Source organism: Hypomesus nipponensis, chromosome 12 (genome assembly GCF_054491055.1).
Source record: "Hypomesus nipponensis isolate SF chromosome 12, ASM5449105v1, whole genome shotgun sequence".
In the NCBI taxonomy this organism is placed as follows: domain Eukaryota; kingdom Metazoa; phylum Chordata; class Actinopteri; order Osmeriformes; family Osmeridae; genus Hypomesus; species Hypomesus nipponensis.
Window position 1 is genome coordinate 16,550,001 of NC_140372.1, and position 7,500 is coordinate 16,557,500.

The 7,500-nt window shown below is 47.0% G+C and overlaps 16 non-coding genes and 10 pseudogenes across 16 annotated transcripts; all 26 read right to left on the bottom strand.

Moving 5' to 3' along the window:
• Positions 1–82: 82 nt before the first annotated feature.
• Positions 83–191, bottom strand: LOC146263619 (5S ribosomal RNA; annotated as a pseudogene).
• A 180-nt stretch (positions 192–371) lies between these two features.
• Positions 372–490, bottom strand: LOC146263620 (5S ribosomal RNA). Its single transcript, XR_014725511.1, has one exon. It is a non-coding gene; the product is annotated as a 5S ribosomal RNA (ribosomal RNA).
• A 186-nt stretch (positions 491–676) lies between these two features.
• On the bottom strand, positions 677–795 carry LOC146263621 (5S ribosomal RNA; annotated as a pseudogene).
• Positions 796–963: 168 nt separating this feature from the next.
• On the bottom strand, positions 964–1,082 carry LOC146263622 (5S ribosomal RNA). Its single transcript, XR_014725512.1, has one exon. It is a non-coding gene; the product is annotated as a 5S ribosomal RNA (ribosomal RNA).
• A 174-nt stretch (positions 1,083–1,256) lies between these two features.
• On the bottom strand, positions 1,257–1,375 carry LOC146263623 (5S ribosomal RNA). Its single transcript, XR_014725513.1, has one exon. It is a non-coding gene; the product is annotated as a 5S ribosomal RNA (ribosomal RNA).
• A 190-nt stretch (positions 1,376–1,565) lies between these two features.
• LOC146263624 (5S ribosomal RNA) lies at positions 1,566–1,684 on the bottom strand. Its single transcript, XR_014725515.1, has one exon. It is a non-coding gene; the product is annotated as a 5S ribosomal RNA (ribosomal RNA).
• Positions 1,685–1,860: 176 nt separating this feature from the next.
• On the bottom strand, positions 1,861–1,979 carry LOC146263625 (5S ribosomal RNA). Its single transcript, XR_014725516.1, has one exon. It is a non-coding gene; the product is annotated as a 5S ribosomal RNA (ribosomal RNA).
• Positions 1,980–2,151: 172 nt separating this feature from the next.
• LOC146263626 (5S ribosomal RNA) lies at positions 2,152–2,270 on the bottom strand. The gene has a single exon (XR_014725517.1). It is a non-coding gene; the product is annotated as a 5S ribosomal RNA (ribosomal RNA).
• A 184-nt stretch (positions 2,271–2,454) lies between these two features.
• LOC146263627 (5S ribosomal RNA) lies at positions 2,455–2,573 on the bottom strand (annotated as a pseudogene).
• A 184-nt stretch (positions 2,574–2,757) lies between these two features.
• On the bottom strand, positions 2,758–2,866 carry LOC146263628 (5S ribosomal RNA; annotated as a pseudogene).
• Positions 2,867–3,052: 186 nt separating this feature from the next.
• On the bottom strand, positions 3,053–3,171 carry LOC146263629 (5S ribosomal RNA; annotated as a pseudogene).
• Positions 3,172–3,341: 170 nt separating this feature from the next.
• On the bottom strand, positions 3,342–3,460 carry LOC146263630 (5S ribosomal RNA). The gene has a single exon (XR_014728973.1). It is a non-coding gene; the product is annotated as a 5S ribosomal RNA (ribosomal RNA).
• Positions 3,461–3,628: 168 nt separating this feature from the next.
• On the bottom strand, positions 3,629–3,747 carry LOC146263631 (5S ribosomal RNA). Its single transcript, XR_014725518.1, has one exon. It is a non-coding gene; the product is annotated as a 5S ribosomal RNA (ribosomal RNA).
• A 170-nt stretch (positions 3,748–3,917) lies between these two features.
• LOC146263632 (5S ribosomal RNA) lies at positions 3,918–4,036 on the bottom strand. Its single transcript, XR_014728361.1, has one exon. It is a non-coding gene; the product is annotated as a 5S ribosomal RNA (ribosomal RNA).
• Positions 4,037–4,218: 182 nt separating this feature from the next.
• Positions 4,219–4,337, bottom strand: LOC146263633 (5S ribosomal RNA). Its single transcript, XR_014725519.1, has one exon. It is a non-coding gene; the product is annotated as a 5S ribosomal RNA (ribosomal RNA).
• A 176-nt stretch (positions 4,338–4,513) lies between these two features.
• LOC146263634 (5S ribosomal RNA) lies at positions 4,514–4,632 on the bottom strand. Its single transcript, XR_014728310.1, has one exon. It is a non-coding gene; the product is annotated as a 5S ribosomal RNA (ribosomal RNA).
• Positions 4,633–4,796: 164 nt separating this feature from the next.
• Positions 4,797–4,905, bottom strand: LOC146263635 (5S ribosomal RNA; annotated as a pseudogene).
• Positions 4,906–5,079: 174 nt separating this feature from the next.
• On the bottom strand, positions 5,080–5,198 carry LOC146263636 (5S ribosomal RNA; annotated as a pseudogene).
• Positions 5,199–5,390: 192 nt separating this feature from the next.
• On the bottom strand, positions 5,391–5,509 carry LOC146263637 (5S ribosomal RNA). The gene has a single exon (XR_014725520.1). It is a non-coding gene; the product is annotated as a 5S ribosomal RNA (ribosomal RNA).
• A 176-nt stretch (positions 5,510–5,685) lies between these two features.
• Positions 5,686–5,804, bottom strand: LOC146263638 (5S ribosomal RNA). The gene has a single exon (XR_014725521.1). It is a non-coding gene; the product is annotated as a 5S ribosomal RNA (ribosomal RNA).
• Positions 5,805–5,968: 164 nt separating this feature from the next.
• LOC146263639 (5S ribosomal RNA) lies at positions 5,969–6,087 on the bottom strand. Its single transcript, XR_014725522.1, has one exon. It is a non-coding gene; the product is annotated as a 5S ribosomal RNA (ribosomal RNA).
• A 174-nt stretch (positions 6,088–6,261) lies between these two features.
• On the bottom strand, positions 6,262–6,380 carry LOC146263640 (5S ribosomal RNA). Its single transcript, XR_014725523.1, has one exon. It is a non-coding gene; the product is annotated as a 5S ribosomal RNA (ribosomal RNA).
• A 192-nt stretch (positions 6,381–6,572) lies between these two features.
• LOC146263641 (5S ribosomal RNA) lies at positions 6,573–6,691 on the bottom strand (annotated as a pseudogene).
• Positions 6,692–6,847: 156 nt separating this feature from the next.
• On the bottom strand, positions 6,848–6,966 carry LOC146263642 (5S ribosomal RNA). The gene has a single exon (XR_014725524.1). It is a non-coding gene; the product is annotated as a 5S ribosomal RNA (ribosomal RNA).
• A 172-nt stretch (positions 6,967–7,138) lies between these two features.
• Positions 7,139–7,247, bottom strand: LOC146263643 (5S ribosomal RNA; annotated as a pseudogene).
• Positions 7,248–7,415: 168 nt separating this feature from the next.
• The window catches only part of LOC146263644 (5S ribosomal RNA), a 118-nt pseudogene continuing 33 nt past the window's right edge, over positions 7,416–7,500 (bottom strand).

A 7,500-nucleotide genomic window follows, 5' to 3' on the forward strand; every position in this document is an offset into this window, starting at 1 on the left:
ATGAAAACAGCTTCCAGCCCCTTTCATGAAGGACTACTTGTGCATATTGCAAGATGTCAGTTTCTAAGTGAATGAGCAAAAGAGCATACAGCACCTGGTATTCCCAGGCGGTCTCCCATCCAATTACTAACCAGACCCGACCCTGCTTAGCTTCCGAGATCAGGCGTTGCCAGGCTGGTATGGCCGTACGAAATAAGTTGACAACCATAGGCTACTTATCCATATACAGATTTAGCAATTGACAATGCAAGGTGGTCTCTCCCTCTCTCTCTCTCTCTCTCGTGTCAAAATGAAAACAGCTTCCAGCCCCTTTCATGAAGGACTACTTGTGCATATTGCAAGATTTCAGTTTCTAAGTGAATGAGCAAAAGAGCATACAGCACCTGGTATTCCCAGGCGGTCTCCCATCCAAGTACTAACCAGGCCCGACCCTGCTTAGCTTCCGAGATCAGACGAGATCGGGCGTTGCCAGGCTGGTATGGCCGTACGAAATAAGTTGACAACCATAGGCTACTTATCCATATACAGATTTAGCAATTGACAATGCAAGGTGGTCTCTCTCTCTCTCTCTCTCTCTCTCTCTCTCGTGTCAAAATGAAAACAGCTTCCAGCCCCTTTCATGAAGGACTACTTGTGCATATTGCAAGATGTCAGTTTATAAGTGAATGAGCAAAAGAGCATACAGCACCTGGTATTCCCAGGTGGTCTCCCATCCAATTACTAACCAGGCCCAACCCTGCTTAGCTTCCGAGATCAGACGAGATCGGGCGTTGCCAGGCTGGTATGGCCGTAAAAAATAAGTTGACAACCATAGGCTACTTATCCATATACAGATTTAGCAATTGACAATGCAAGGTGGTCTCTCTCTCTCTCGTGTCAAAATGAAAACAGCTTCCAGCCCCTTTCATGAAGGACTACTTGTGCATATTGCAAGATTTCAGTTTCTAAGTGAATGAGCAAAAGAGCATACAGCACCTGGTATTCCCAGGCGGTCTCCCATCCAAGTACTAACCAGGCCCGACCCTGCTTAGCTTCCGAGATCAGACGAGATCGGGCGTTGCCAGGCTGGTATGGCCGTACGAAATAAGTTGACAACCATAGGCTACTTATCCATATACAGATTTAGCAATTGACAATGCAAGGTGGTCTCTCTCTCTCTCTCTCTCGTGTCAAAATGAAAACAGCTTCCAGCCCCTTTCATGAAGGACTACTTGTGCATATTGCAAGATTTCAGTTTCTAAGTGAATGAGCAAAAGAGCATACAGCACCTGGTATTCCCAGGCGGTCTCCCATCCAAGTACTAACCAGGCCCGACCCTGCTTAGCTTCCGAGATCAGACGAGATCGGGCGTTGCCAGGCTGGTATGGCCGTACGAAATAAGTTGACAACCATAGGCTACTTATCCATATACAGATTTAGCAATTGACAATGCAAGGTGGTCTCTCTCTCTCTCTCTCTCTCTCTCTCTCTCTCTCGTGTCAAAATGAAAACAGCTTCCAGCCCCTTTCATGAAGGACTACTTGTGCATATTGCAAGATGTCAGTTTCTAAGTGAATGAGCAAAAGAGCATACAGCACCTGGTATTCCCAGGCGGTCTCCCATCCAAGTACTAACCAGGCCCGACCCTGCTTAGCTTCCGAGATCAGACGAGATCGGGCGTTGCCAGGCTGGTATGGCCGTACGAAATAAGTTGACAACCATAGGCTACTTATCCATATACAGATTTGGCAATTGACAATGCAAGGTGGTCTCTCTCTCTCTCTCTCTCTCGTGTCAAAATGAAAACAGCTTCCAGCCCCTTTCATGAAGGACTACTTGTGCATATTGCAAGATTTCAGTTTCTAAGTGAATGAGCAAAAGAGCATACAGCACCTGGTATTCCCAGGCGGTCTCCCATCCAAGTACTAACCAGGCCCGACCCTGCTTAGCTTCCGAGATCAGACGAGATCGGGCGTTGCCAGGCTGGTATGGCCGTACGAAATAAGTTGACAACCAAAGGCTACTTATCCATATACAGATTTAGCAATTGACAATGCAAGGTAGTCTCTCTCTCTCTCTCTCGTGTCAAAATGAAAACAGCTTCCAGCCCCTTTCATGAAGGACTACTTGTGCATATTGCAAGATGTCAGTTTCTAAGTGAATGAGCAAAAGAGCATACAGCACCTGGTATTCCCAGGCGGTCTCCCATCCAAGTACTAACCAGGCCCGACCCTGCTTAGCTTCCGAGATCAGACGAGATCGGGCGTTGCCAGGCTGGTATGGCCGTACGAAATAAGTTGACAACCATAGGCTACTTATCCATATACAGATTTAGCAATTGACAATGCAAGGTAGTCTCTCTCTATCTCTCTCTCTCTCTCTCTCGTGTCAAAATGAAAACAGCTTCCAGCCCCTTTCATGAAGGACTACTTGTGCATATTGCAAGATGTCAGTTTCTAAGTGAATGAGCAAAAGAGCATACAGCACCTGGTATTCCCAGGCGGTCTCCCATCCAATTACTAACCAGACCCGACCCTGCTTAGCTTCCGAGATCAGACGAGATCGGGCGTTGCCAGGCTGGTATGGCCGTACAAAATAAGTTGACAACCATAGGCTACTTATCCATATACAGATTTAGTAATTGACAATGCAAGGTGGTCTCTCCCTCTCTCTCTCTCTCTCTCTCTCGTGTCAAAATGAAAACAGCTTCCAGCCCCTTTCATGAAGGACTACTTGTGCATATTGCAAGATTTCAGTTTCTAAGTGAATGAGCAAAAGAGCATACAGCACCTGGTATTCCCAGGCGGTCTCCCATCCAAGTACTAACCAGGCCCGACCCTGCTTAGCTTCCGAGATCAGGCGTTGCCAGGCTGGTATGGCCGTACGAAATAAGTTGACAACCATAGGCTACTTATCCATATACAGATTTAGCAATTGACAATGCAAGGTGGTCTCTCTCTCTCTCTCTCTCTCTCTCTCTCTCGTGTCAAAATGAAAACAGCTTCCAGCCCCTTTCATGAAGGACTACTTGTGCATATTGCAAGATGTCAGTTTATAAGTGAATGAGCAAAAGAGCATACAGCACCTGGTATTCCCAGGCGGTCTCCCATCCAATTACTAACCAGGCCCAACCCTGCTTAGCTTCCGAGATCAGACGAGATTGGGCGTTGCCAGGCTGGTATGGCCGTACAAAATAAGTTGACAACCATAGGCTACTTATCCATATACAGATTTAGCAATTGACAATGCAAGGTGGTCTCTCTCTCTCTCTCGTGTCAAAATGAAAACAGCTTCCAGCCCCTTTCATGAAGGACTACTTGTGCATATTGCAAGATTTCAGTTTCTAAGTGAATGAGCAAAAGAGCATACAGCACCTGGTATTCCCAGGCGGTCTCCCATCCAAGTACTAACAAGGCCCGACCCTGCTTATCTTCCGAGATCAGACGAGATCGGGTGTTGCCAGGCTGGTATGGCCGTACGAAATAAGTTGACAACCATAGGCTACTTATCCATATACAGATTTAGCAATTGACAATGCAAGGTGGTCTCTCTCTCTCTCGTGTCAAAATGAAAACAGCTTCCAGCCCCTTTCATGAAGGACTACTTGTGCATATTGCAAGATTTCAGTTTCTAAGTGAATGAGCAAAAGAGCATACAGCACCTGGTATTCCCAGGCGGTCTCCCATCCAAGTACTAACCAGGCCCGACCCTGCTTAGCTTCCGAGATCAGACGAGATCGGGCGTTGCCAGGCTGGTATGGCCGTACGAAATAAGTTGACAACCATAGGCTACTTATCCATATACAGATTTAGCAATTGACAATGCAAGGTGGTCTCTCTCTCTCTCTCGTGTCAAAATGAAAACAGCTTCCAGCCCCTTTCATGAAGGACTACTTGTGCATATTGCAAGATTTCAGTTTCTAAGTGAATGAGCAAAAGAGCATACAGCACCTGGTATTCCCAGTCGGTCTCCCATCCAAGTACTAACCAGGCCCGACCCTGCTTAGCTTCCGAGATCAGACGAGATCGGGCGTTGCCAGGCTGGTATGGCCGTACGAAATAAGTTGACAACCATAGGCTACTTATCCATATACAGATTTAGCAATTGACAATGCAAGGTGGTCTCTCTCTCTCTCTCTCTCTCTCTCTCGTGTCAAAATGAAAACAGCTTCCAGCCCCTTTCATGAAGGACTACTTGTGCATATTGCAAGATGTCAGTTTCTAAGTGAATGAGCAAAAGAGCATACAGCACCTGGTATTCCCAGGCGGTCTCCCATCCAAGTACTAACCAGGCCCGACCCTGCTTAGCTTCCGAGATCAGACGAGATCGGGCGTTGCCAGGCTGGTATGGCCGTACGAAATAAGTTGACAACCATAGGCTACTTATCCATATACAGATTTGGCAATTGACAATGCAAGGTGGTCTCTCTCTCTCGCTCTCTCTCGTGTCAAAATGAAAACAGCTTCCAGCCCCTTTCATGAAGGACTACTTGTGCATATTGCAAGATTTCAGTTTCTAAGTGAATGAGCAAAAGAGCATACAGCACCTGGTATTCCCAGGCGGACTCCCATCCAAGTACTAACCAGGCCCGACCCTGCTTAGCTTCCGAGATCAGACGAGATCGGGCGTTGCCAGGCTGGTATGGCCGTACGAAATAAGTTGACAACCATAGGCTACTTATCCATATACAGATTTGGCAATTGACAATGCAAGGTGGTCTCTCTCTCGTGTCAAAATGAAAACAGCTTCCAGCCCCTTTCATGAAGGACTACTTGTGCATATTGCAAGATGTCAGTTTCTAAGTGAATGAGCAAAAGAGCATACAGCACCTGGTATTCCCAGGCGGTCTCCCATCCAAGTACTAACCAGGCCCGACCCTGCTTAGCTTCCGAGATCAGACGTTGCCAGGCTGGTATGGCCGTACGAAATAAGTTGACAACCATAGGCTACTTATCCATATACAGATTTAGCAATTGACAATGCAAGGTGGTCTCTCTCTCTCTCTCTCTCGTGTCAAAATGAAAACAGCTTCCAGCCCCTTTCATGAAGGACTACTTGTGCATATTGCAAGATGTCAGTTTCTAAGTTAATGAGCAAAAGAGCATACAGCACCTGGTATTCCCAGGCGGTCTCCCATCCAAGTACTAACCAGCCCCGACCCTGCTTAGCTTCCGAGATCAGACGAGATCAGGCGTTGCCAGGCTGGTATGGCCGTACGAAATAAGTTGACAACCATAGGCTACTTATCCATATACAGATTTAGCAATTGACAATGCAAGGTGGTCTCTCTCTCTCTCTCTCTCTCTCTCTCTCTCTCTCTCGTGTCAAAATGAAAACAGCTTCCAGCCCCTTTCATGAAGGACTACTTGTGCATATTGCAAGATGTCAGTTTCTAAGTGAATGAGCAAAAGAGCATACAGCACCTGGTATTCCCAGGCGGTCTCCCATCCAAGTACTAACCAGGCCCGACCCTGCTTAGCTTCCGAGATCAGACGAGATCGGGCGTTGCCAGGCTGGTATGGCCGTACGAAATAAGTTGACAACCATAGGCTACTTATCCATATACAGATTTGGCAATTGACAATGCAAGGTGGTCTCTCTCTCTCTCTCTCTCTCGTGTCAAAATGAAAACAGCTTCCAGCCCCTTTCATGAAGGACTACTTGTGCATATTGCAAGATTTCAGTTTCTAAGTGAATGAGCAAAAGAGCATACAGCACCTGGTATTCCCAGGCGGTCTCCCATCCAAGTACTAACCAGGCCCGACCCTGCTTAGCTTCCGAGATCAGACGAGATCGGGCGTTGCCAGGCTGGTATGGCCGTACGAAATAAGTTGACAACCATAGGCTACTTATCCATATACAGATTTGGCAATTGACAATGCAAGGTGGTCTCTCTCTCGTGTCAAAATGAAAACAGCTTCCAGCCCCTTTCATGAAGGACTACTTGTGCATATTGCAAGATTTCAGTTTCTAAGTGAATGAGCAAAAGAGCATACAGCACCTGGTATTCCCAGGCGGTCTCCCATCCAAGTACTAACCAGGCCCGACCCTGCTTAGCTTCCGAGATCAGACGAGATCGGGCGTTGCCAGGCTGGTATGGCCGTACGAAATAAGTTGACAACCATAGGCTACTTATCCATATACAGATTTAGCAATTGACAATGCAAGGTGGTCTCTCTCTCTCTCTCTCTCGTGTCAAAATGAAAACAGCTTCCAGCCCCTTTCATGAAGGACTACTTGTGCATATTGCAAGATTTCAGTTTCTAAGTGAATGAGCAAAAGAGCATACAGCACCTGGTATTCCCAGGCGGTCTCCCATCCAAGTACTAACCAGGCCCGACCCTGCTTAGCTTCCGAGATCAGACGAGATCGGGCGTTGCCAGGCTGGTATGGCCGTACGAAATAAGTTGACAACCATAGGCTACTTATCCATATACAGATTTAGCAATTGACAATGCAAGGTAGTCTCTCTCTCTCTCTCTCTCTCTCTCTCTCTCTCTCTCGTGTCAAAATGAAAACAGCTTCCAGCCCCTTTCATGAAGGACTACTTGTGCATATTGCAAGATTTCAGTTTCTAAGTGAATGAGCAAAAGAGCATACAGCACCTGGTATTCCCAGGCGGTCTCCCATCCAAGTACTAACCAGGCCCGACCCTGCTTAGCTTACGAGATCAGACGAGATCGGGCGTTGCCAGGCTGGTATGGCCGTACGAAATAAGTTGACAACCATAGGCTACTTATCCATATACAGATTTGGCAATTGACAATGCAAGGTGGTCTCTCTCTCGTGTCAAAATGAAAACAGCTTCCAGCCCCTTTCATGAAGGACTACTTGTGCATATTGCAAGATTTCAGTTTCTAAGTGAATGAGCATACAGCACCTGGTATTCCCAGGCGGTCTCCCATCCAAGTACTAACCAGGCCCGACCCTGCTTAGCTTCCGAGATCAGACGAGATCGGGCGTTGCCAGGCTGGTATGGCCGTACGAAATAAGTTGACAACCATAGGCTACTTATCCATATACAGATTTGGCAATTGACAATGCAAGGTGGTCTCTCTCTCTCTCTCTCGTGTCAAAATGAAAACAGCTTCCAGCCCCTTTCATGAAGGACTACTTGTGCATATTGCAAGATTTCAGTTTCTAAGTGAATGAGCAAAAGAGCATACAGCACCTGGTATTCCCAGGCGGTCTCCCATCCAAGTACTAACCAGGCCCGACCCTGCTTAGCTTCCGAGATCGGGCGTTGCCAGGCTGGTATGGCCGTACGAAATAAGTTGACAACCATAGGCTACTTATCCATATACAGATTTAGCAATTGACAATGCAAGGTGGTCTCTCTCTCTCTCGTGTCAAAATGAAAACAGCTTCCAGCCCCTTTCATGAAGGACTACTTGTGCATATTGCAAGATTTCAGTTTCTAAGTGAATGAGCAAAAGAGCATACAGCACCTGGTATTCCCAGGCGGTCTCCCATCCAAGTACTAACCAGCCCGACCCTGCTTAGCTTCCGAGATCAGACGAG